General features: G+C 44.4%; 2 protein-coding genes and 1 long non-coding RNA gene across 5 annotated transcripts in view; 1 reads left to right on the top strand and 2 right to left on the bottom strand.

Moving 5' to 3' along the window:
* Positions 1-11,835, top strand: part of LOC310692421 — a 36,619-nt gene extending 24,784 nt beyond the window's left edge. The window contains exon 5 of the long non-coding RNA XR_014518792.1: positions 9,687-11,835. This is a non-coding gene — a long non-coding RNA (uncharacterized lncRNA). The remainder of the gene's footprint in view (positions 1-9,686) is intronic.
* MOCOS (molybdenum cofactor sulfurase) overlaps positions 1-24,285 on the bottom strand; it is a 237,680-nt gene that overhangs the window by 116,314 nt on the left and 97,081 nt on the right. The gene's annotated exons all lie outside the window — the stretch shown is intronic.
* PTPN3 (protein tyrosine phosphatase non-receptor type 3) overlaps positions 1-24,285 on the bottom strand; it is a 90,284-nt gene that overhangs the window by 65,486 nt on the left and 513 nt on the right. The window lies entirely within an intron of this gene.

Raw genomic sequence — 24,285 nt, 5'->3', positions numbered from 1 at the left:
CCCCCAAGCATACACTAAATAAAAGAACTTAAGCTTTGCCACCCCAGGCCTTCTCTCCTGTCCTACCCCCACCCCCACGGACACACATGGTATGTCTAAAAGCTGTCATGGACACGGGTTTCCGGTTCCGGTCTGCCCGATGGCGGAGGAGAGAGGCACAGACAGAGAAAAGGGGAGTGGAAGTGGTTAAAGCATTCCCTGGAAACCTCCTGGGGTACAGCAGCTGAATAGGCTGACCCCCCTCCTGTCCAGTTCAACACAGGGGCAGACAGAACCCTCCCAGATCGCCATCGGAAGCAGAGGTTCTCCTAATAATTGGGTTTTAATTGGCATTAAGTCAATGCGCACGGCTTGTCATTGGAGTAGATGTGAACACTAAAACTCTGGACTGTCCAGATGCATGGAACTGAGGTTTGAAATTGGGAGAAGATTTTATTTTGTGTTGGAGGTGGGTGTAGGAGAGGGAAGCCTTCTGCTATTTTTTTACGAAAGTTCCTACTTTTATGATTTGGCAACCCTCTCCAAACACAAATTTAAATATATTCAAGTGAAGATGGTTTGACGTACTGTGTAACTTTGAGATTTAAAAGAAGATTTAAAGCTGTGTGTGGTTTGAAGGATGTGAAAGGGGGAGCCTTGTTTTGATGGATGTTGCTGGGAAACTTGAGCTTAACCCTCCCCCCCCAAAAAAACGAAAGAGATTATGGAGGGTGGCTTGGTTGAATCTTAAAGAGAAGGTGGTGCCTGAAATTGTTTTTGAAGAGAAATACCCTTCCCTCCCCCCTCCCTTTCCAGATGGAGGAAAAAGGTGAATCTCTGGAAATTGTTGATTCAGATGACCAGCAGAAAAGAGAGGATTGTTGTTTATCTGGAATTGCCTGAGTATTATGGGATGGAGCTGAGCCCAGGAAGGAGGAGTTAGCCTTGGGATTATAGCTCCACCCTGACCCAGCCAGAACAGTGAGAGAAGAAGGCAGCCCAAGGAGGGGGGGGGGCACAGGCATATAAGGCCAAATAGATCAACAACTAGATTTATTAGACGTGACACAAACAGACTGAAAAGAAAAAGAGTTATTGCTCCTCAGTTGAAGTTTTATGTAAGGTTAAATAATAACACGAATAGAAATCATTAAGAGTGCAGCTGTTGATTAAGTGATTCTTTTGTAAAATAAGAATATGAAATGCAGTAATATTAGAACATAATGGATGCATCAAGAATGGCATATGGGAAACTGCTTGAACAAAACTGAATTAATTTGGAATTAATTGGTATTTTTATAATTGGGTCAAAATTGGAAAATCAATAAAAATAATTGGTAAAAAAATAAAATAAAAGCTGACATAGACACAAGCACCAAATGATCTCCTTGACCCCTGATGCTTGACCCTCTAGGCTTATTAAGCTTGCCAAGGGGTGTGATCCAGGGTTTGGTCAAAGCATCACTGTGTGTCAAGGTGCTGTCGGCGGCTCTTGGCTGATTGCCCAGGAAAGCAGAGAGACAGAGAAAACACAGGCTTTTTAGTCCTTTTTACTATTATTCCAGATGCCCAAGGCAAGGCAACCAAGTACTTTTCAGTATCTCCCCCCCCCCCCTCCGAACTTCCCTATTCATCAGTTTCCTCCCCTCTCCAACAGTTGCTGTTAAGGGCCACCTGCCTTCAAGTCCTCTGCTCTGCTATTCTCAGTAAACACCTGGTTTGGAGGGAGGGAATGGGTTCTGGGAGTCTCTCCAGTGACAGCGTGTCAGTCAGCTGCTGCTCGGGCTCTGCCTGCTCAATGCTACCTGGATCCTCATCTCCCATTATTTCCCAACTTCTTCCCTCTTGTTCTTCCTCTAGGGCAGGCATCCCCAACCTGCGGCCCTCCAGATGTTTTGGCCTACAACTCCCCTGATCCCTAGCTAACAGGACCAGTGGTCAAGGATGATGGGAATTGTAGTCCAGAACATCTGGAGGGCCGAAGGTTGGGAATGCCTTCTCTAGGGTGTGCCCTGTGTCGAGCCAGTCCTGTTGATCTATACTATCTGCCCCTTCCTCTTCTCTGGAAGGCTCCAGGGGAGGTGGTCTCTACCACTCCTCTTCATCTGCCCAGTCTCTGACACTGTGGGAGGGAGTGGTCCGAGTTGTCGTGAAAGAAGTGGTGATCCATCCACTCCTGGAAAAGCCCAGCCTGGACCCACTGGTTTATGACAACTGCCACTTGGTTGAAAATACCCTCCTTTTAGGGAAGTTGACCAAGAGGGTTGTGGCAGAACAATTTGAAGGACTCATGGATGACACAGATTATATTGATGCATTTCAGTCTTGGTTCAGGCCTGATTATGGGACTAAATTGGCCTTGGCATCCTCACTCCAATTAATGAGAGGTGCAATTGGGAGGTTTTCCTTTGAGAGCCCTACTGAAATGAAAAGGAGCCATGAAAGAGCGCAAACATATTTCAGATCATAGTTCTGCATTAAAATGTATGACACTGGAATCCAAAAAATATCTGTCTTCAGTGGTTATTTCTACCGAGATTTTGTTTTTGTAATTGTACAGACACGACTGGTTGTCAATAGGTTTCTTTTTGCTATTAATATGCATTGCAAAGCATGTTGCTACAGCTTTTCTGAAATTCAAGGATACAGGTTGCTTTCATGAATATTTATGGTCACACTTCTGCTTCCTATGGTATAATTTAAGAGCCCCAGTAATGATTCAGTCTAACAATTTCATGAAGAAAGCTGCTTCCCTTCCCATAGAGGTTGAATTAATTGTATTAGATGTGCACAAGAGCATTCCCTGTGGTCACCAGAGTTTTAAGCCTCAGCTTCTGGCTTTTCTTGGCAACATCACATACACAAAATGAGAAAGGTCAGCTGAAATTTCCAACATGACAATATGCTATTCAGCCACTGTTTGCCTAGAAGGGCCATGCCTTTAACCCCACCTCATGGCTGTATGGGTCCTTCCAGCTTCCCACTTGTACAGAGCAAAAATCTATAGCAGGGAGCCTCCTGCAGGCTCTCTGTGTGATTTTGACTGAGCATAAATCTGCTGCAAGTTTGCTAAGGAGCACAAGAGTAACACCAACTGACAAAGTGCCATGACCCCACAGAGCACCAAAGTACAGAACAAGTTACGCAGCTGTACAAAGAGAAGGTAAGCGATACATATTTATTAATTAATGCATCTGCTGAAACTAAAACAAAGGCACTGTAAAAGCATTGTGTGCCAGGAGCTAAATCCTGGGAGCATAAATCTGTGCATCCTTGTTGTTGTTGTTTAGTCGTTTAGTCGTGTCCGACTCTTCGTGACCCCCTGGACCAGAGCACGCCAGGCACTCCTGTCTTCCACTGCTTCCCGCAGTTTGGTCAAACTCATGCTGGTAGCTTTGAGAACACTGTCCAACCATCTCGTCCTCTGTCGTCCCCTTCTCCTTGTGCCCTCCATCTTTCCCAGCATCAGGGTCTTTTCCAGGGAGTCTTCTCTTCTCAAGAGGTGGCCAAAGTATTGAAGCCTCTGCTTCACGATCTGTCCTTCCAGTGAGCACTCAGGGCTGATTTCCTTAAGGATGGATAGGTTTGATCTTCTTGCAGTCCATGGGACTCTCAAGTCTCCTCCAGCACCAGAATTCAAAAGCATCAAAAGCATCAATTCACTTCCATTCATCACTACTGGGAAAACCATGGCTTTAACTATACGGACCTTTGTCGGCAAGGTGATGTCTCTCCTTTTAAGATGTTGTCTAGATTTGCCATCGCCTTTCTCCCAAGGAGCAGGCGTCTTTTAATTTCGTTACTGCTGTCACCATCTGCAGTGATCATGGAGCCCAAGAAAATAAAATCTCTCACTGCCTCCATTTCTTCCCCTTCTATTTGCCAGGAGGTGATGGGACCAGTGGCCGTGATCTTCGTTTTTTTGATGTTGAGCTTCAGACCATATTTTGAGCTCTCCTCTTTCACCCTCATTAAAAGGTTCTTTAATTCCTCCTCACTTTCTGCCATCAAGGTTGTGTCATCTGCATATCTGACGTTGTTGATATTTCTTCTGGCGATCCAGCCCAGCCTTTCGCATGATGAATTCTGCATATAAGTTAAATAAGCAGGGGGACAATATACAGCCTTGTCGTACTCCTTTCCCAATTTTGAACCAATCAGTTGTTCCATATCCAGTTCTAACTGTAGCTTCTTGTCCCACATAGAGATTTCTCAGGAGACAGATGAGGTGATCAGGCACTCCCATTTCTTTAAGAACTTGCCATAGTTTGCTGTGGTCGACACAGTCAAAGGCTTTTGCATAGTCAATGAAGCAGAAGTAGATGTCTTTCTGGAACTCTCTAGCTTTCTTCATAATCCAGCACATGTTTGCAATTTGGCCTCTGGTTCCTCTGCCTCTTCTAAATCCAGCTTGCACTTCTGGGAGTTCTCGGTCCACATACTGCTTAAGCCTGCCTTGTAGAATTTTAAGCATAAAATTGTCCAGAGTGGCAGCAGCAAAGGAGCATCCCTTTGTCTTTCCATAGCCTCTACATGGCCGCTGCTGCCAGCCTCCTCCCTTGCGCAGCTGGTAGGGGCTGCTGGAGAGTGGGTGAGGAAGAGAGGCTGCAGCCGCTGGCTCTGAGGGGCTGGCAAAAGACAGGGCTCTGTATCACCTGAGCAATACCAGTAAGTGCTGTCTCCTGATCTTGAAGTAATTGTGGCTTTAAATCCTTGTATATCTAGCTGTATAATGAGAACGTGGCACCAGCTTCGGTATATATATCTAACTTGGCACCAGCCAATGGTCTAGCCAGCTGGCCTGATAAGAAAGGAAATTGACTGGGAAAGAACAGGGTGGCCAGCAAGGGAACTGTACTTGGCTCAGCCTGAAGGACAGATGACATCATGAACTCTCTCTCAATCTTCCTCTGTGCCAACCACAGAGAAAAAGGCCACACGTGCACCCACTCCCAGACCACATCAAAGGATGGAATGGAATTATATCATGAGAACACCTGCTGATCTAGGCATTGGCTACAGCCTTAAGAGAGTATAAAATGACTGTGTTTGGTGCGGACCAATGGGATCTCATATTGGAACCATAACAAAGAAGGTGCCAGTACTCTGGACCTGATTAGGAAACCATCTCATAGGATTGCTGGCTTGCCGCTTCAGAGATCCCCAGCAGCAGTGGGTTGTGTCAATCCTTATCAGGGAGCTGAGTCAGCCAGCTGTTCATTAGAAGCCGAAGGGGCAAACTACTGAGTTTCGTTCCGCAAATTCTAACTACTTTGCTTATCTTAATAGTTATTCTGCTGATTACATGTTACTTAGTGTTAAGTCTTCACTTATTGTAGGTCTTTGTTTATTGTAGAGCTTTATATTTCATACTAGTGATTAGATCCTATTTTGTAGTATTATTCTGCCTTATTGCTAACATTTGTCCATCGATAAACTACTTTCTTCTTCACCTAACAGTCTGCTAAGTCCCCCATCCGCTGGGATCCAAAAGAACCTCTTTCCTGCTCCGTACTCTAACCATTAGACAGGATATCATTGCAGCAGAGCCGCCCTGGGCAGGAAGGAAGGGGGAGCAGGGCAGAGTGGAGTGCAAGGAATATTGACTTTTTAAAAAAATGCTTTGTGCGTTCATGTCTAATCTAGCCCCTTTCTAAAATTTACTTATTACTTTGTGATTTTATTTCTGTAAATGTACCAAAGGGAGAAAAAAGTGATTAAAGAGTTTTCTCAGGAGTGTGGAGGATGTGTGTGTTTGCTGTGTCCCATTGCTGAAGTGGTGATGGCATTCACCCTTCTACTGATAGGAAATGCTTGGGGGGGTGTCAAAAATGGGGGGGGGTCAAGGAGGGTCAGTTGGGGAGAGTGAGAAATGTCTCTATTTTCACCTGAGGAATGTTGGAGGGTATGGAAACGCGGCACAAAAGGAAGTGTGGGTGATCAAGGTGTCTCCCCTGCCAAGTAAGTAAGGAAAAGAAATACGTGACTTTAGAACTTATTTGATACCTACCAAAGGAGTGAAGGGATGTCCGAGGCTCGGTTGAGCCTAAAATAATTGTGTAATATATATATGATTTGTGGAATGGGTATGATATATGTAACTTATATAATCTATACGGAATATGTTTATATTTATGTATAATGAAAAACTAATAAAAATTTATCTGCAAAAAAAGAAGTGTGGGTGAGCCCTTGGTTTTGACTAAAGAAAAGTGCAAGTGTAGGCCTTATTCCTGGTTGAAAATTCACTGTTTAGTTCAATTTAAAGCTACTGTAGTTAAAAGCTACCACAAATTTCAAAACTAGAGTGCACATTCAGGCAGATATTATAGGGAACCAGACCTTTGCTTTCCCAGAGGGCTGCAACTGCCCACATCCGTACCTTAACCCTTCATCTCACTCTCCTCTCTGACAAAATTTATCATTCCCAGGGGACTCAATTTACCTAAATTGCCCTGTAAAATTTCTACTGACTGGAATCTGGTAGATCCCAGCAAGCTGGGTCATATTGAAGCAGGACAAATCTGCTATTCTCACTTGTACCATTAACTACTTGTGAGTAAGGGTACAAAAGTTTATTTACTGCAATAAAGTGTTTCAGCAGAATTGCTCCACAAAGGCTGAACCCCTTCCAAACGCGTTCTTTATAGGTTTCTCACACAAAGCATTACAATTTCCTCCAATCACGTTCACAGAAACCCTTCCGATGCCCCATTCAAAGAGGCAGAACAAGCTGTTGCTGGCTGGAGTTCGCTTAGATACATTTCATTTTAGTGTGCCTGCGCTTCTAGCATAAGCAAACTTGCATACAGATCGGTTGTATTGCTGACATAGCTTTAATATTCTGATACAGCCGACATCCACTGTGCCTGCACGGCCTTTGCACAGAGACATTTTGTTGCAAGAGCTATTGAGCTTTGTACTGAGTGCTGTGAACCTGAGTGTATAGCTGCTTGTGTTCTTGCGATAAGAGTTTTAGCTTCTCTCTGCCCCATGAGGGGCGGCTGCTTACAAAGGAAAAGGCATTCTCAGCAGTTTCTTAAAGTGATAGGCTACTATAAGTTCCTTTTTAACAGTCACACTCAGGACCACATTATCATATTTTGGGGGGCCTTGGGGTCCCCCACAATATCCCATTGAGGTTTTTTAAATAAGCCGCCCCCCCCCACTGGTAGCAGCTGGGGGAAGCTAGACAAGGAAAACTGAACCAATTTGAAAGAGAAACCACAATGCTATCAAATTCAACATCCGAACAAGAAAGTTCAACACATTGAACTTCAAAAGATAAAGTATCTCCAAAATGTTGAGATTAGTAAAAAGGAAGCTGAAATTTAAAGTAACGAGGGTCAAATGTCTCCAAAGATACAAATAATAAGAAGCTCACTAGATCTGGAACAGGGTCATAAAGTCCAAGAGGATTCCAGTGTGGTTTAACACGCAGAATTGAGATAGCTCTTAAAGGCAAGAAGACTTCCTTTAGAAAATGGAAGCCTTGTCCAAATGAAGAGAATGACAAACTGTGGCAAAAAAAAGGAAGCAGACAATAAAGGATGCAAACCCCGCCCCCAATCTATGAGGAGCGTGTGTACTAAAACTTTTATGTGCAACAATAAAAAATAATTTAAAGACATTAGTAGCAGCAGGAGACCATCTTGGGAAGCAGTTGAACCTTAGCATGACAAAACGGTCAAGGGTGTTATGAAGGGTGGAAAAGGGGACTGCAGAGATGCTGTATGAATTCTTAGCCTCTGACTCTATGCCTGAACTTATTTTCTCAGGAAGAGAGTCTAAAGAACAGAGGCATTTAACAGACCCTCCAAGTGCCCCTATTTTCCAGGGACAGTCCTGGTTTTACAGAAGCCATCCTGGTTTCTGATTTGATTCCAGAATGTCCTGAGAAAAGTTGGAGGGTCTACAGCTATATGACCCCCAAGCCAAGGAAAGAAGTGGAGACCTCTCCCCCCCTTCCGAGGTTTCCCCCCCTCCTTTTTTCTGTCTGTTGTTGTGGCTGGTTGGAAGTGCTATGTAGTTCTCTTTGCCAATATTTCTAGAGGGTTGGACATGGGTTAGAACTGTTTTTGAAAGTTGGAATCACTTTGTGATATAGAATACTCAATATAATAAGACTATCCCTGTCGAAATACTGGCTTTTTGACCAAAGGTATGGGATTTATATGGCCAGCAATTAATGGGCAATTGGTGCTTTTCTAATATCATACTACAGTAATGCTAGCTAATGATAATTTGAAATGTAGTAAAGCAATGCATTGTGATAAAGGTAAAGGGACCCCTGACCATTAGGTCCAGTCATGACCAACTCTGGGGTTACGGCGCTCATTTCGCTTTATTGGCCAAGGGAGCCGGTGTACAGCCATGTGGCCAGCATGACTAAGCTGCTTCTGGCAAACCAGAGCAGCGCACATAAACGCCGTTTACCTTCCCGCCGGAGTGGTACATATTTATCTACTTGCACTTTGACGTGCTTTCGAACTGCTAGGTTGGCAGGAGCAGGGACCGAGCAACGGGAGCTCACCCCGTCACGGGGATTCGAACCGCCGACCTTCTGATCAGCAAGTCCTAGGCTCTGTGGTTTAACCCACAGCACCACCCGCATCCCTTTTATGCATTATGATAGGGATTCACAAATAAAATGGATAATATTTTTTTGGGGGGGTGTCTTCAAAAGCCAGATGAATGTGTTTCCTGGGTCAAATTCAGTTGCCAAAGGGCCATTGCAGATTTAGATTCATTGTCTGCAGGATTCAGGGTTGCCTACTGACAAGTCATTGCTATTTGTAAAGTCTGAGTAAAAGCCACTACCAGCAGTTGTGTTTCGCCCACAGTACACTGCAGAGCCTGCCTAAGCATTCGCTGTGACCTCAGCTCTCCATTTCACATCTTGCTGTAGTTCAGACCACATAAGGTCTTCACGCCAATCAAGCCACAGAGGGTGCAGAATTGGCATTTACTGTATTCCTTTCTCAACTTTCTCTCTCCTAACATGCCCTTCTGGCTCACACTCTTCCTAAAGACTTGAGGAATGAGGTTATCACCCCTCTTTTATTGGCCATTCTGGGTCACCCAGCCACTGCCACACTGCCCTTTCTCTTGGCAGATCAAGATGAGCAGGAGACAGCAAAGGTTGCAAGGTTTTTAGCTGGGGCAATTAGAATAAGATCCACTATTTGACTATTGATTCAAAACCCTAAAATGTATTTTATATAATTGACTTTTTATTTCTATTCTTTGCATATTGTATTGTTGTTTTATTGCTATGGCTGATGGCTGACGCAAATAAAAATTTATTCTCTCCTAACAGGAAGCTGCCTTGTACAGAGGGACTCCATTGGTCCTTGTAGCTCCGTACTGCCTGCTCAGACTGGTAGTGGCTCTCTAGAGTTTCAGACAGGGGCATAGCTGTCAATGTTTCCCTTTTTTTAAGGGAAATTCCCTTATTCCGAATAGGATTCCTCTCAAGAAAAGGGAAAGGTTGACTGCTATGGACAGGGGTCTTCCCAGTCCTGTAAAAACAGGCGGCACAGCTCTGTGTGTAGACTCAGCACCAGGCAGCAAGGCATTTGAAGAGAAACAGTCACTGCAGAAGTTCAAGCAAGTTATATGCTGCAGCTGCCCCTATTTCCTGGTACCTATCTCTAGTAAATAACTGTCCTTCTTTTTACCTTTGGGTGTGCCTTATTAAAATTTAGCTAACAAAGTTTGCAAGAGTTATCTTCAGCGTTCAGCTTCCTGCCTGGGTTCTCTAAAAGATGCTTGTGCAAGCATATACATGTCTACTCAGAGCAGAGGTAAGTCCCATTAAGTTCTGTAGAATTCCTCCCAGTTAAGTGTGTACGTATAGTGTTGTGGTCACAGTCTGAATGGCAGCTGAGTGTGTTGTGGCATATAAATGCATGTGTGTGGACTCTTGAAGCAGCATGGCACAGCCTGCCATTTCACACGTTGTGGCTGGTGAAGTATTTGCATACTGCCTGTTGTTTACTGCATACTGCATACCTATTGTGTTTTTCTACTATATCTTTAGCAACAGTTGCCATTGTATTTTGCTTTTAAAACAGTAAATAACAGGCTATTGCAGTATAAATAAATTAAGCATGCAATAGGCAAAGTAGAGCCTTCTGCAACATGCCATTGTGGGAAGAGGGCAGCAATCCTGCGTATAAGTTTGCCCCTATTTTCATGGGTCAGATGTGGAGAGTCCTTTGTGCTGCTTTATTTCCCATGTAGTCTAGGGCTCAGTCTGTGATAGCAAATGATAATCATGTCCATACCTTCCTGCTTGCCTTCTCTAACTAGGAAATTGCCCAAAGTCAATTCTGTAGTTAACGATTTGCCAAAATGCCACACCCCCTATTCTGCAAACACAGGTTTCATTTTCTGCTGGACTCTTTACCAAAGATTTACTTCCTTGCAAACACAGGGCTCTGTAGCTCAGCATGGAAATTGATAAAACCACTCACCAAGGGCCTGACTCACCAGAGGTGGTATTAGCTGAAAATGCCTCCATTTAAAAGGAAAACACTGCCAACTCCAGTAATCTGTCAAGTCAGCAACTTCACAGCTTCAGAAGAGAGGCCTAAATCATCTTAATTGCAGCTATGGCCCATGTATAGATCCAGCATTAACTACCCTCCGCATCCAATAATCAAGTGTGCCATTTCAGAACTGAGTGTGCATAAAATTTAGCAAGGTGCACTGGTTCACTCTTACAACCCATTCGGTTTAAATTGCAAGAATGCGGTGTATTTGAAGAGCATTTGTTGGGATTCTTTAATACCAAAAGGGCTATAGCAAGCAGGCACCCCGTGCTCTGCCTCCTAAACTAGGGTTCTCACAGTACTCCTGCCAAGGTATCAGAATTCTTTATTAAAATAAATAGAAACCTTCCAAGTAGCGTACTTGGATGGTCAATGAGTTTCAGGTTCCAGCCCCCAAGTCCCTTTAAGGAGTGGAGAAACGTCATTCATGTGATGCCAGCATGAGAAACTCTTTCCCACTTAATTTCCTTAAGAGCTTCCTGTGCTTCCCCTTTAAGATGGGCTGGGCCTGCAAAGAACAAGGCTGCTGGGTCCATTGGAGATACATTGCATCATCAGCATTTCATCATTTCCAGTAAGGGTAAAGAGTCTGAAAACATAGCTAGCCAATTTAAGTGCTACCATCAACCATCATATGTTATGTGCAGAGAAATATTTTCTATTCAACCAGCACTTGATGTCCAGCATCTAGCTGATTCATTTCTAATAGCAAAGTGGCCACATCTACCACGGCTACAAACAGCAAGGAGTGAATCCATTTCTGCCTGCACTGATTTACAAGCCTGACTGAAGCAAGAAAGAGGCATTTCCTTCCCATCAAGTGCCTCTGGGACTCTGGCGATTTGCAACAGACAGTTTTAGGCAGTCGCCTGAGTTCTACAATCCATAGTCTACAAAAATGGATTTTATATGCCTGTCTAAAGATCAGCAGTGTTCATACTCCCCACCCCGCAGACTGGTTAGACTGGAGCAAAAACGTATGTTCCAGTCTAGGTATACAAGTGTGTCAAAAGGAATAGCCACACCATCAGCTTTTCAAGGAATATGTACCCTAACAAATGACAAATGCAGAGGCAGTAATGCTTCTGAGTATCAGTTGCTGGAAACCACAGAAAAGAGACTGCTCTTGTGCTCAGGTCCATTTCAGGCTTCCCTTAGAAATCTGGTTGGCTACTGACCCTGAAGGACCAGACAAAACTATTTATGTATGTGACCACAGCTGTGCTTAGCCCAGAAATGGAAAGGTGGTACAACTCCGACCAAAGAAGAGTGGCAGAAAAAATTGATGAACTATGCCAAAATGGCAGACTGGAAGAAATTTAAAGACTATTTACAGAAATATTGTAAAATTAATGAATGCTAGAAGGATGTTGGATAGAAACTAAGGGGTTTCCAGCTGTAATGCTCTAGGAGATAGGGGGGGGGAAGGTTTACAAATGGGTAAAAGCTTAATGGTAAGGATTTGCTGAACTAACAAACTGAAGTGGAATACAAAGAAGGGAGGTATGAGGAGGTCTGGGGAAATAAGTGTAAGGAAGATATGTTATGGAAAATTATTTGTTTTTTAACTGTTTTTATGTTGTATTTTGTATTTTGTTTCTTTTTATTTTTCATTCTCATTGTTATATTTTAAAAAACTTTAATAAATATTTTTTAAAAAAACAAAAAACTATGCCAAAATGGCAAAACTTACAGAAAGAATTACAAACCAGGAAGAGGAGGTCTTTAATAAAGAATGGGGAAAGTTTATAATTTATTTGAAAAGCTATTGTAAACAACTACATACATTGCTAGGACTGACAGAAAACTTGTAGTAAAAATTTGAACTATGGATTGACGAAGGATTTATAAAAATAGAGTTATGATAGAGAGGCCGAGGGGGAAATCATTACATTAAGATCTACGGTGGTGGGGAGGGAAGTCAGAAGGGATTATACGTTTATGCATTTAATTCATTTGTTTATGTAAAATAGAAAATGCAGAAATATATATTTATTTTTAAAAGAAATTGGTTGGCTACTGTGAGAATAGGACGCTGGCCTAGATAGCTGGTGTGAAGCTGCTAATGTTTAAATCAACTGCAGACTCAGAAATTATACATAGATTGGTTGGTTGGCATTCGCCTGTCTCGGGAGACAATGGAGGAGTGTGCCTTTGTGGGTGAAGTTCAATGGTTGGAAGATTGCCTGCTGTGGCTGTAGAGACTAATGCAGGAAACAGATAGGTAGCCGTGTTGGTCTGCCATAGTCAAAATAAAAAAATCCTTCCAGTAGCACCTTAAAGACCAACTAAGTTAGTTCTTGGTATGAGCTTTCGTGTGCATGCACACTTCTTCAGATACAGAGTGTATCTGAAGAAGTGTGCTTGCACACGAAAGCTCATACCAAGAACTAACTTAGTTGGTCTTTAAGGTGCTACTGGAAGGATTTTTTTATTTTAATGCAGGAAAGACATGTTTTGTTGCAGCTGGGGCAGAGGAAGGCGTCTGGTTGTTGCTGATGCAAATGCACCATGGTGTTTCTTCTCTCTGCACTCCACTCAGTGGGCATTACTCCTCTGCTCACTGCTATGGTTGCATCACCTGACTGTCTGTCTCCAGGCACTGCAGTTGCCTGCAAGGGAATTCCCACACAGCCTTCATGTCACACTTGCAGACATCTTTGTAGCACAGAGTTGGTAAAGTAAGAAAGAGCAAGAGGAAAAACAACCCTAGAATAAAAGCAATGGGTCTTGACCATGCTTAAGAACATAAGAAGAGCCTGCTGAATCTAGTCCAGCATCCTGTTCTCAGTGGTAAACCAGATGCTTATATGGGAAGCCCACAAATAGGAAATGAGCACAACAGCACTACCCCCCCCCCGGTGGTATTCAGTGACACCCTGCCTCCTACAGTAAAAGCAGAGCACAGTCATCATGGCTACTAGCCCATGGTATCCTCCATGGGCTTATCTAATCCCCTTTTAGAGTCACTCAAATTGGTGGTCATCACCACATATACTGCTTGGTGTGTGTGTTTTTTAAAAAAAACACCTCAAAGCTGTTAAAACAGTAAAATCAAGAAAAAACTACTACCTTACTTTAAAATATACACTATTATCCACCAACACACACCTATCAAACTCACTGACGCAACTAGGGCTTGAAGCGCGGGGGGGGGGGCAGCAATGGACTCTAATGAGGGACCCATTTTTTGTACACGAGGGTTTTCAGAATAGATTATTTGAAAGGGTTGGACTGCATTAGAATAAGAAAAGGTTTAGAGCGCCCAAGTGAAAGCGACAACAACATTGACACATGTGGTTTACTGTATATGTTGCTGTTCCTAGGAGAAAGAACTGGCAAAAGAGCACAGAGCACACTGGAACAAGTTATAATATTTTACTTTATTCGCCCTCCCCCAATCAGTGATTGGAGAGTCCTGGTAAAGTTAATCCAGAACCAGACACCCTCTTCTTCCCTCCATAGAATTTCCCTTTTATGGAGAGCTTGAGGGGAAAACCTTTCTTAATTTAAAATGACTATGTCTCAGATACCATCTGCAGTAAGTGTCTCTGTCCCTCTCAATCTTCAAAGTAGGCCTTGAGCTTCAGGAGAGCTCTCCAAAGTGGCCCATTTCACTTTGACTAAACGCCAGTCCATCTCCAGTCTAATCAAACCCCACTGCACTTCTATTTATGGGCTTTGGAGAACCCCCAGAGAAGTACAGGAAAGCAGAGTAAAACCCACTGTTAGAACAACACCACAAATGAATCAGCATCCATTCAGATTAGGAAATCACACCCTTAAGGTACACATGGATCCCTTTTGCAACCTTCCACACCCTTTTATAACCACCACCACTCATGTCAGGATATGAAAATCCTACCAGAACTGTAGATGCCCTTCCTTTCCTTTGTTAGTGAAGCTGTTCCTTGAAAGACCAAGCCTTTAAGAATAATCCCAACTAGATTTGGTTGGGAAGAATCAAAGAGGTTAACTGTGCCTGCATTTCTCCATCACGGCCTTTCTCCTGGATGTTCCTAGGTAATAAACTGCTATGGCTATGATGTCCTAGCCATCACAAATCATAGTGAACAGCACCCTGTGAGGCCAGTGCACTGGTGCAAAAATTGGTCTCCTGGTTCATAGTAGAGTAGACCCCCTGAAGAAGACTCCCTACCTACCCACTTGGAAGAAGTAACATTCACCCTTCACTCTCTAATTCTGTTTCCTTCCTGGCCACTCTAATTCTCCAAGACTTTTGATGTGTTGCCTACAAACAAGGTGCTATTTATATTTTCTCACCTTTTCACTAATCTTATATGTCTTCCTGTCTTCTAATATGCTCCTATCTCTTTATTAGTCACCCCCTCACTCCTGCCTTCTCATATCACACCTATCTCCATCTTGCTTGCTCTTCCCCTTCTCCTCTCCCCTCTAAAGATATAACCGAATAATAGTTAATTCAATCTGAGTGCTGCCTGTTCTATTTTTGTTTTTTTAAAAACACAAAACCCTGCATATACAAGTGCTTTGAACTCTGTCTTGTCTTGTTGCTCATTCCCTTTTCTGGAAATACTAGTTTTGTGCATGCTGACTCTAGGTTAAAAATTCCCTCATGCGTTCCATCAGTGTATGCATGTAATTATCACCAGCCAACATGGCTGTAGTTTAGTCTGTGAAAGTAAACAAAAAACTATGGTTCAGTTAAAGGCAAAAGATTTATATGATCTGAAGAGAAACCAGAGTTAGATCAAAAAGCAACTGATTGGTTACAATATCATCAACTTAACAAAACTTTAAAAATGGATAAAAGGAATGATTTATGATTTCTCAAATCAAATCTCACAGTTTGAAAGAGACCTACTAGAAAATACCGTTAAAGTATTTCCCCACATGTACAAATTGTTATAAGAATGGGAGAAAGAAGAAGAACAGGTAAAATCTGTGATGATACACTGGGCAAGAGATTTAGGATATAACTTACTATGCAAAGAACTGTGAGAATGCAAAAAAATGTAAATGATTTACTTGCTGCCTCCTCCCAAACGCGAGGTGTGGACCTTATGGGCCTAATTTGGCGCCAACCACACACCTGCTTCATATCTGATGTCATATGTGTGAGCTCCCAACTGCTCCCTTGCAAGCGGAACTCACTGATGCCATCTGCAGAGCTTTTTCCCATTCAGAGACCAAAATGTCATACTTCAAGATATGCATGTGCATTTCATCAAAGTGATATGAATAAATATGAATAAAATGTGTTGCTAATAAAAAGAAGCAATGAAATTATTAGTCTGAAAGAGCCATTTGACTATCTGTGGCTGTAATACAGCACATTGATTTTAAGAATATTTCTCTATAGCAAAAATATTCTACAGTAAAATATGTAGAAAATGTTGCTATCACAACGAAGCTTATGCCCAGTGTTTCTAAATCCTGTCCAGACCCTACAGTATTGAAGGAACAAACCTATGTGTGCCTTGGCTTAATGTTAATTGCGAAATGCATTTAACAGATCGGCAGCCAGAACAGCCCATTGGAGGACTCAACTGGTGGCCTGGCTGAAATTCCAGTTTGCTCTTGGGATGAGCTGGGAGGTTAAAATAATAGCAGGATCCTAACCATGTGTACTCAGAAGGAAGTCCTATTGAATTCAATGGGGCTTACTTCAAGGTAAGTGTGGATTGGATTACAGCCTAAATCATTCTCTGATAGATTGTAGATGGTTGTAGAATTATATCTGATTGCAAGAAGTCTGGGGTCAGATCAAAAGAGGGTTAAGGGACCGTCTTAAAAGTCAGGCATGCCAATCAACAGTTGTTGTTAGGAGAATTACAGGTAAGTGAGCCAAAATGGCTAAAAAAAACCCCAAATAGCTGGAGACACCTGTGGAGGCATTTTGGTGGAAATGACTCATCTCTCCACCAGCTGGAGGCGGGTGCATATGAGTAAATAATAGAATTGGGGTTTTTTTGGAAGAGGCAGTCCAAGAATGAGGGTGAGTGCTAGGTTTGAGACCTGGAAAACAATGTGAAGGCTCTGGCCTGCCTCTCTGACGCAGGACAGTGGATTTGCTCAAGCTGCTTCCCTCTGCCCTTGCTCAACTTGCACATTTGCAAATTTTTAAAAATGTCATTCCATCAGGCTGCAGCCAAAGGAGAGAAAGAAAGTTGGTCCCGCAGAGATACCAGATGCTTCATATCTCTCTTCCTCAGCCGCAGTCATTTCATCAGAAGCTCACCTGACGGTCACTCATCTTTTAGGTGCCAGGCTGGTGATGGATCTGGAAACCAAATCCTCTGAGGATTGAAAGAGCTGGGTGTGCTTAGTCTGAAGAGGCAGGTGTGCATTCTTCTTCCAATATCTGACAGGCTGTCAGGATGAAGATAGAGCCAACTTGCTCTCTGTTGCTCCAGAGGGCAGGACTTTAACTAGAAGGTGGAAACTTCAAAGAAGCAAAGTCTAGCTAAACATTAGAATAAACCTTCAAAGTTAGCAAATAAATGGGGATGTGGTGGGCTCTCTGTTTAAGCAGAAGCTAATTCCACTACAGTGTATGCATTTATTTCTAAATTTCTACAGATGCTGAAAAAGCATTTTAAGACCACATGAATGAGAAAACAAGACTTAACAGCATTGGATCTGACCGAAGTCCACCCAGTTCAGCATTTTGCCCAGGAGTGTGCTGCCATCCCTGTCCCACTCACATTCCCAGCCCCTTTTGTCTGCTCCTCTGGCATATCTTCACAGCAGGGCTGGCCCACCCTGAGGCAAACTAAGACAGCTGCCTCAGGTGACAGAATCCTGCAGGGTTGCTGTGCAGCACATGCCCTGCTCCCCCTGCTGCTGCCACTGGAGAAGTGGCGGTGGCTTCCAGTGAGATCTCGCAAGAGTAGCGGCGTAGCGTGAGTTGTCAGCACCCGGGGCAAGGCAAGTAATTTGCGCCCCCTAACCCGGGGCAAGGCAAGTAATTTGCGCCCCCCTAACCCCTAACCTGCCGCGTCAGGTGATCTGAGGCGAGTTGCCGCTGGCGCTGCCGCCGAAACGACGCCGCTTGCCCGGAGGAGGAGGGGGGCAGAGAGGCGAGGAAAATGCAACATGGCCCAGCAGCTGCAGCAGCAGCGGCGGAGGCGGGGCTGCCTGGCGCGTCCTCCGCGGCCCTGACGCGCGGGGACCGCGGTGAGCGCTGAGAGCCGCTGCCTGCCGGACACCTTCAGCCCGGACGCGCGCACAGCTCGTCGGTTCCGCGAGACATGGGGCTCTGCTACAGCCTGCGCCCGAGGCTCTTCGGCGACTCCGGAGGCAGCGAGTGCGCGCCCCCCAGATGTTGCGCCCGGTGCGGCCGGCCCCCCTTGCACCCCCCACGCTACGCCACTGCGCAAGAGTGCCATGAGATCTCGCTGGACAGCAGCATGACCCCAGTGAGCGAGGCTTTGGTGGGCAGGCAGCAGCACCGTCCCGTTTTGCTTCAGGCAGTGAAACAGAATGTTATAAGAATTTTAAGGTCATATATATATATATATATATATATATATATATATATATATATATATAAAAAATAGTTGTTCATAGATGTACCAAGCAAACACATACAAATATGTAAACCACGTCTGAAACCCACAGAAAAGTCCTGAAGCCATTTTCTCTCCCAAAATGACCTCAAATATTTCTCTGCAAGGTCGAAGGAAAATGGGAAATCTCCCCATTGTCTCTTTCACAAATTCTGTCTTAAGGGCACATTTAAGATATGAATAGGATGTGAGCCTGTGACCTGTGACCTGGATTCAGGAATTGAGTAGTTATCATAACAAGAGTGGCCAGGATGCCCAGGTAATCTAACCAAGTAACCTAGCAGACAGGAGAAAAAACAACTCACTCAGATTTCTGTTGTAGTCCGCCCCTTCTCTGATGTATTAAAGGGGTCGTCTTGGGCTGCACCCCTTCTGTGATGTAGGTATGATGTATCTAGGGGGTGGTCTTGGACTCCAGGGCGGGCAATTTAAAATAAGGGCTTGTTCACACGGCTCGGGGTCCCCCCCCCTCCTGTGTGTGGGGGGGAGCACCCTGTTGCAACAGCTTTAATAAAGATCAGGCTTACTAGCTGCCTTACTTCTCAATATTCTCTGGTTGGTCTCTGTTATTTTGTCCTACCGACAGAGAACCTACAAAAGGACTCTATTTGGGCTCCTGGATACCCCATAAGGGAAAAGGAGCAGGTTCTTTTTTCTTATAACAAGAACATCCTTCACAGCCATGAGGGCTCTGCCACCTGAAGGTTCTGCTGGCATGTGAGGGGAATTGCTCTGGCATCTATATCATGCAGGGGCAATAACTCAAGCTCAAGCTCCACCAGCTTCTAGATCCTAGAGCCCCTCAGCCAGAAGACCTGAAGTATGGGAGTGTGTCCTAATTTTTCCCTAATTGAGATTACTGGGGTTGAAGTTACAGGCTTAATTTTGCAACCTTCACTGCTACAGACAAGCTCAGGGTGACCCATCTGCTGCCTCTCTTGCTCATGGCAATGATTAGCCCACAGAAAGTTGCTTTGCTTTCAATATTAGTGCAGGCAAAGGGATGAGTCACTGCCTAGGAAAGAACAGTACTAGGCGTCACATCAGCCTATAAAGCCTCTAGTCCTCCTTATGTGGCTGCAAAAAAGACAGCGAGGCAGGCTGACTAGAAATAGAACCTATTAATATTGGAAGCACATTCATTTCCCCCATAATATTTCTTGCTGGCTTCCTTGTGCTCAAACAAGGCTTCAGAAATGGTCCAGTTAATGGATTTTATCAACTACTAAACATTTAGGCAACAAATGAAAGGATTTCAATGCTGCTTAATCAAAGTGCTACTGCAACCTATATGCAGAATAAGGCAAGCAGTGAAAATGCAATTTAATAGACAATATTTAATAAAGGCCTTTTGTTTATGCATAATAGTTCCTGTGCCTCTAGCATCACAGTCAATTTAAAATGACAATAAATAGACCAGGCTAAAGTGCCGAAAGGTGGAGCTGTGCCTGCTGAAACTGCTTCTGTCCTCAGTGATCCAAATGAGTGACTCACTCCCTCTGAATGCTGCTTACCCAGAGGTGCCAAGATCAATATCTGAAGTGACTGAATATGGCTCTACTGAACTTGGCAGGAGCTGATACACTCCTGTTTTTCCTGCAAACTCCACAAGCACGTAAATGTCATTATCCAAAAATTATCTGTTGCTGGCCTCCAGTCTGATCTTAGTGTCAAGCATTCACCTGCTGCAGCGCCTATGGAAGGTGCATGAGTCTTTGTGTTGGTGAAATGCCACACAGAGAGAGAAGGGGAGGGAGGGAGGGAACTGGAGGCTGCAGGTTTCTGTGCATACTATCACTCTTCCAGAATAATGAGGTTGTGACAGGAAGAATTGAAACAACAAAGTTATTAATGAATTCAAGTCCCAGATATGTGTTTGTGAGCAAGGCAGGGGCTGGGTGGAATATAAGATCTGCACAAGCTGTAACCACAGGCATCCTTGACAAGATTTAGTCTCCTGCATGCTATCTCAAGACATGCTTATCTCCTAAGGAAGGCTGTTGTGCAAACAGTGAGCAGGAGGGAGGTGCGAAAGGGAAGACCAGAAGACCCTGTTTTGCAGCCTTGCTGTTGTGAAGTGGGAAATTCTTTCTCTTGCCATGTGTATCTCTTCTATCTAGAAGCAGAAGTGTGTCTCAGTGGTTGGAGCATATTGCAGTGTTGTAATAAATGTAGACTGCTGTGATGGGACAGTAGACTGTGCCCAAGGTGTGGAGGGGCAGGGAGTCAAGTGCTGTTGCAGAACACACAGAGGTGTATGCGCCAGCCCAGCATCTCTTCCCTTAGCCAGCTGCCCTCAAGTGCCCTGCTCCAGTGACAGCATTGGAGTGAGTGGCAGGCTTCTCCCAGGCACCTGGCTGGCCATGAGGAGAACAGGCTGGCAGGCTCGATGGTCTACTGGCCTGATGCAGCAAGCTCTTCTTAGGCACAGCTCTCAGTTCAGTGAGCTTTTGTACATAGAAGGAGAGAGGAGGACACTGTCTTCTTGTTCTTTGCTGCCTCAGGCAGCAAAATGTATTAGACTAGGCTGACTGTACCAGTTCAGGAGGTGAGCTGAGGAATCCATTCCTAACTTCTTCCCCACATTTAGATAAAGCCAAACAAACAAACAACCAACAAAACACTTCCCACTCCTACCTGGAAATAAGAGCAGCTTAGGACAATATGGAGAGGGACGCAGGTGGTGCTGTGGGTAAAACCTCAGTGCCTAGGACTTGCCGATCATATGGTCAGCGGTTCGAATCCCCACGACAGGGTGAGCTCCCGTCTTTCGGTCCCAGCTCCTGCCCACCTAGCAGTTCGAAAGCACCCCTAACTGCAAGTAGATAAATAGGTACCGCTTTCTAGCAGGAAGGTAACGGCGTTTCCATGTGCTGCGCTGGTGCTGGCTCGCCAGAGCAGCTTTGTCACGCTGGCCACGTGACCCGGAAGTGTCTTTGGACAGCGCTGGCCCCCGGCCTCTTAAGTGAGATGGGCGCACAACCCTAGAGTCGGACACGACTGGCCCGTACGGGCAGGGGTACCTTTACCTTTAGGACAATATGAAGAAACAGGTGGGGATCTTTTTTTCAGCCTGGGACTACGTTCCCTTTTGGGCAACCTTTAGGGGTGGAGCAATGACTATAATTTTTACCTTTATACAACTGGCTGGTCTCTGTGCACACTCACAGTCCTCTCTATCCTCCATCCAGGCAAGCAAAGGAATAAGGACGAGAAATAAGGACACAGAACATCCAGGCAAAAACTGTGGGGATGTGCTGGAGGGCCAGGGAGGTGTGTGGCCTGGGGAGAGTTGAGGGGCCAGGTGTCTGGGCCCCTGGACCTGGGAATTCTCCAGCCTGGCTTAGGGCATCACCTGGTTCAAGTTCAACCCGATACCTGGTCTGTTGGTTTTCTAGTTGCAGGGAGGTTTTGTTTATGTTTTGTGTTTGAATAGAAGAAACTCACAGCTCACAGTGCAACATGCATATAGACCCAGCCTAACTCTTGGGGAAATGGGTGGGTCTTCAAAGTGCCTTGTGGGCTGGTTCATGCCCATCAAAAGGCCAAAATCTGATATGACCAGAACATTTCCTCCCAGAAGCCTTTTTATAGTTCTCTCATCTGAGGAAAACATTTGATCCCAGTAAAGCTGAACTACAGAAAAATGACTAATCTGGGAAATTTATGTACAGAGGTGAAAGCGGAGCAATGCTTCCCAGGCTCTTTTGACCTTTGTGTTGGTTGAGATTGTCACCTGGAGAGGCTATGTGTGGGTGTGCTCTTCACTGCAAGGTGTGCAAACATGCAATGCTAAGGCACAACTTGCAACCTTGATACATGTGTTGTGGTTTTGTAAATACACTAGAAAATTCTGGGAAATTATCTATATATAACCTACATTTCCTAAAACACCTGAGGCCTTCCTACTAAGGATAATAAGAAATGATTTACCAAAGAAGGCTCTCAACCTATATTTATATGTGACTGCTGCTGCTAGAGTTGTCTACGCAAAAAAATGGAAAGAAAAAGAATAACCTATGAAAGATATCTGGCCGAATAAATTGATAGAATGTACAGAATTAGCATCTATGACTGCGAAAATAAGAAATAAAAATGAGACACAGTTTAAAAAAGAGTGGAAGTGCTTGGGAGAATATTTTAGAGGGTATAATATTCAATCAAATCTCCAGATAATCTCAAATAAAGAAAGACTTGAGACCAAAACGTGTGTAAGATCGGGATATGCAGCTGTTCAGGGTTTGCATAGAATGCCCCGGAGAGGTGGACTGGGAAGTACTTAGGAAATGGATAACTGATGGACAATGTATGATTTATGTACAGCAGTTGTAAAAATGCACAAATAAATAGGTGCAACTTGCTAAGCATTTCAGGAAACACACCTCTTAAGGCGGGGCAGGGGAACTGTGATCTTCCAGATGTTGTTGGACTCCAGTGCTCACCATCGCTGACCTCTGGCCATGCTGGCTGAGGCTGATCGGAGTTGAACAACATCTGGAGGAGCATAGCTCCATCCCTGCCTTAAGGAGCCTCCACCCTCTGAATTGGTGAGGCATCTGTGCAAGGCTTCATCGTGATGACCAGGACTTCAGGTAGCTTAATAAGAAGAAGTCTGGACAAATTCATGGAGGGCAGAAAAAAACCAGCAGCTGGTAGCCATGAGACACGTTAGGAGAGCCTCCATGTCTAGAGGCAGCAGGTGCTTCTAAAGAGCAGCTGCTGGGGACAAGATGGTGCCTGTGAGCACCCACTGCTGGCGACACTTCTCTGCTCTGATCCTGCCAGGCAAACGTCATGCTCAGTGTTTTCAGTCACTGCTGTGTATGCCTGTGATACAACAGCACAGAAGTTCATTTCAGCTCCTATTTCATTTACATACTAATAATTTTCTGCTTTTATTGTCTCTGTCATTGTCAATGCTGAGTCAAGAAGTGGAACAGAAATTGAAACAAAATGAAAGAATATGGCAGTTTCTACTGCATTAACCGGTATGTTATTTTAAATTCTAGATTATTACACAGCTAAGCATATTTACTGTTCTCATCATATGATCGAAAGTGGAATGTTGCCTCCTCCAGGAATGGGGTTCTCATGCAATCCCACAAGTGGAAGGGCCTTTCCTCTTCCGGGATGAAGAGGCCAGTCAGGGTTTTCTTACACACTTGGGTATGCAATGTGTAGCCAAGCTTTTAGACAAGCTAGCCTTGCTGGCTGTGGCTGATGAGAATTGTATGTGGCCACTGAGACCATATTACACCGGTCCTGAAAGACCTACATTGGCTCCCAATACATTTCCAAGCATAATTCAAAGTGTTGGTGCTGACCTTAAAGCCCTAAATGTACTGGTGGAGGAAGAGGAGTGCGCGGAGAGTGCACCACCCCTGGCAGCGCAATTCCGGTGGGGTACCATCATGGCTAGGGCCCCCCGCATGCGCTGGGGGCCACGCCCCCACCTGCTCTCCACTCCCCGGTGCCAGAGAATGAAGCTCCGCCACTGCCTAAATGGCCTTGGCCCAGTATACCTGAAGGAGCATCTCCACCCCCATCGTTCTGCCCGGACACTGAGATCCAGCACCAAGGGGCTTCTGGCAGTTCCTTCCCTGCAAGAAGTGAGGTTACAGGGAACCAGGCAGAGGGCCTTCTCGGTAGTGGTGCCTGCCCTGTCAAATGCCCTCCCATAAGATGTCAAGGAAATAAACAACTATCTGACTTTTAGAAGGCATCTGAAGGCAACCCTGTTTAGGGAAGCTTTTAATATTTGATAGATTATTGTATTTTAATATTTTGCTGTAAGCCGCTCAGAGTGGCTGGGGAAATAATAATGTGGGGTGATGATGATGTTGTAGTACAAGGAATCTGGAGAGCACCAGGTTGGGGAAGGGTGCCTTAGACTCATGCGTAAAAAGGCCTACTATTCATGCTCTCTCTGGAAGCTCAGGGCCAATAAATAGACTGCAAGGTGTTTTAAGTACACATCTTAAAATGTGCCAAAAAGTGTGTTTACAAACATATGTAAAGGACAGATCAAAGAGTTCAGGATGCAGGTCACAATCAAGTATTTAACTTAGCATAAAGGTAGGCTGTAACTATTTAAAGTATATAATAAAATAACATGTGGAAAGGTTTTCTGTAACTTCTCTCTCTCTCTCTCTCTCTCTCACACACACACACACACACACACACACACACACTGCTCT

The sequence above is a fragment of the Podarcis liolepis genome (genome assembly GCF_965112155.1).
Source record: "Podarcis liolepis genome assembly, chromosome: 13".
Lineage (NCBI taxonomy): Eukaryota > Metazoa > Chordata > Lepidosauria > Squamata > Lacertidae > Podarcis > Podarcis liolepis.
Note: the sequence above shows the minus strand (reverse complement) of the source record. Positions and strands in the feature narration are given on the sequence as shown.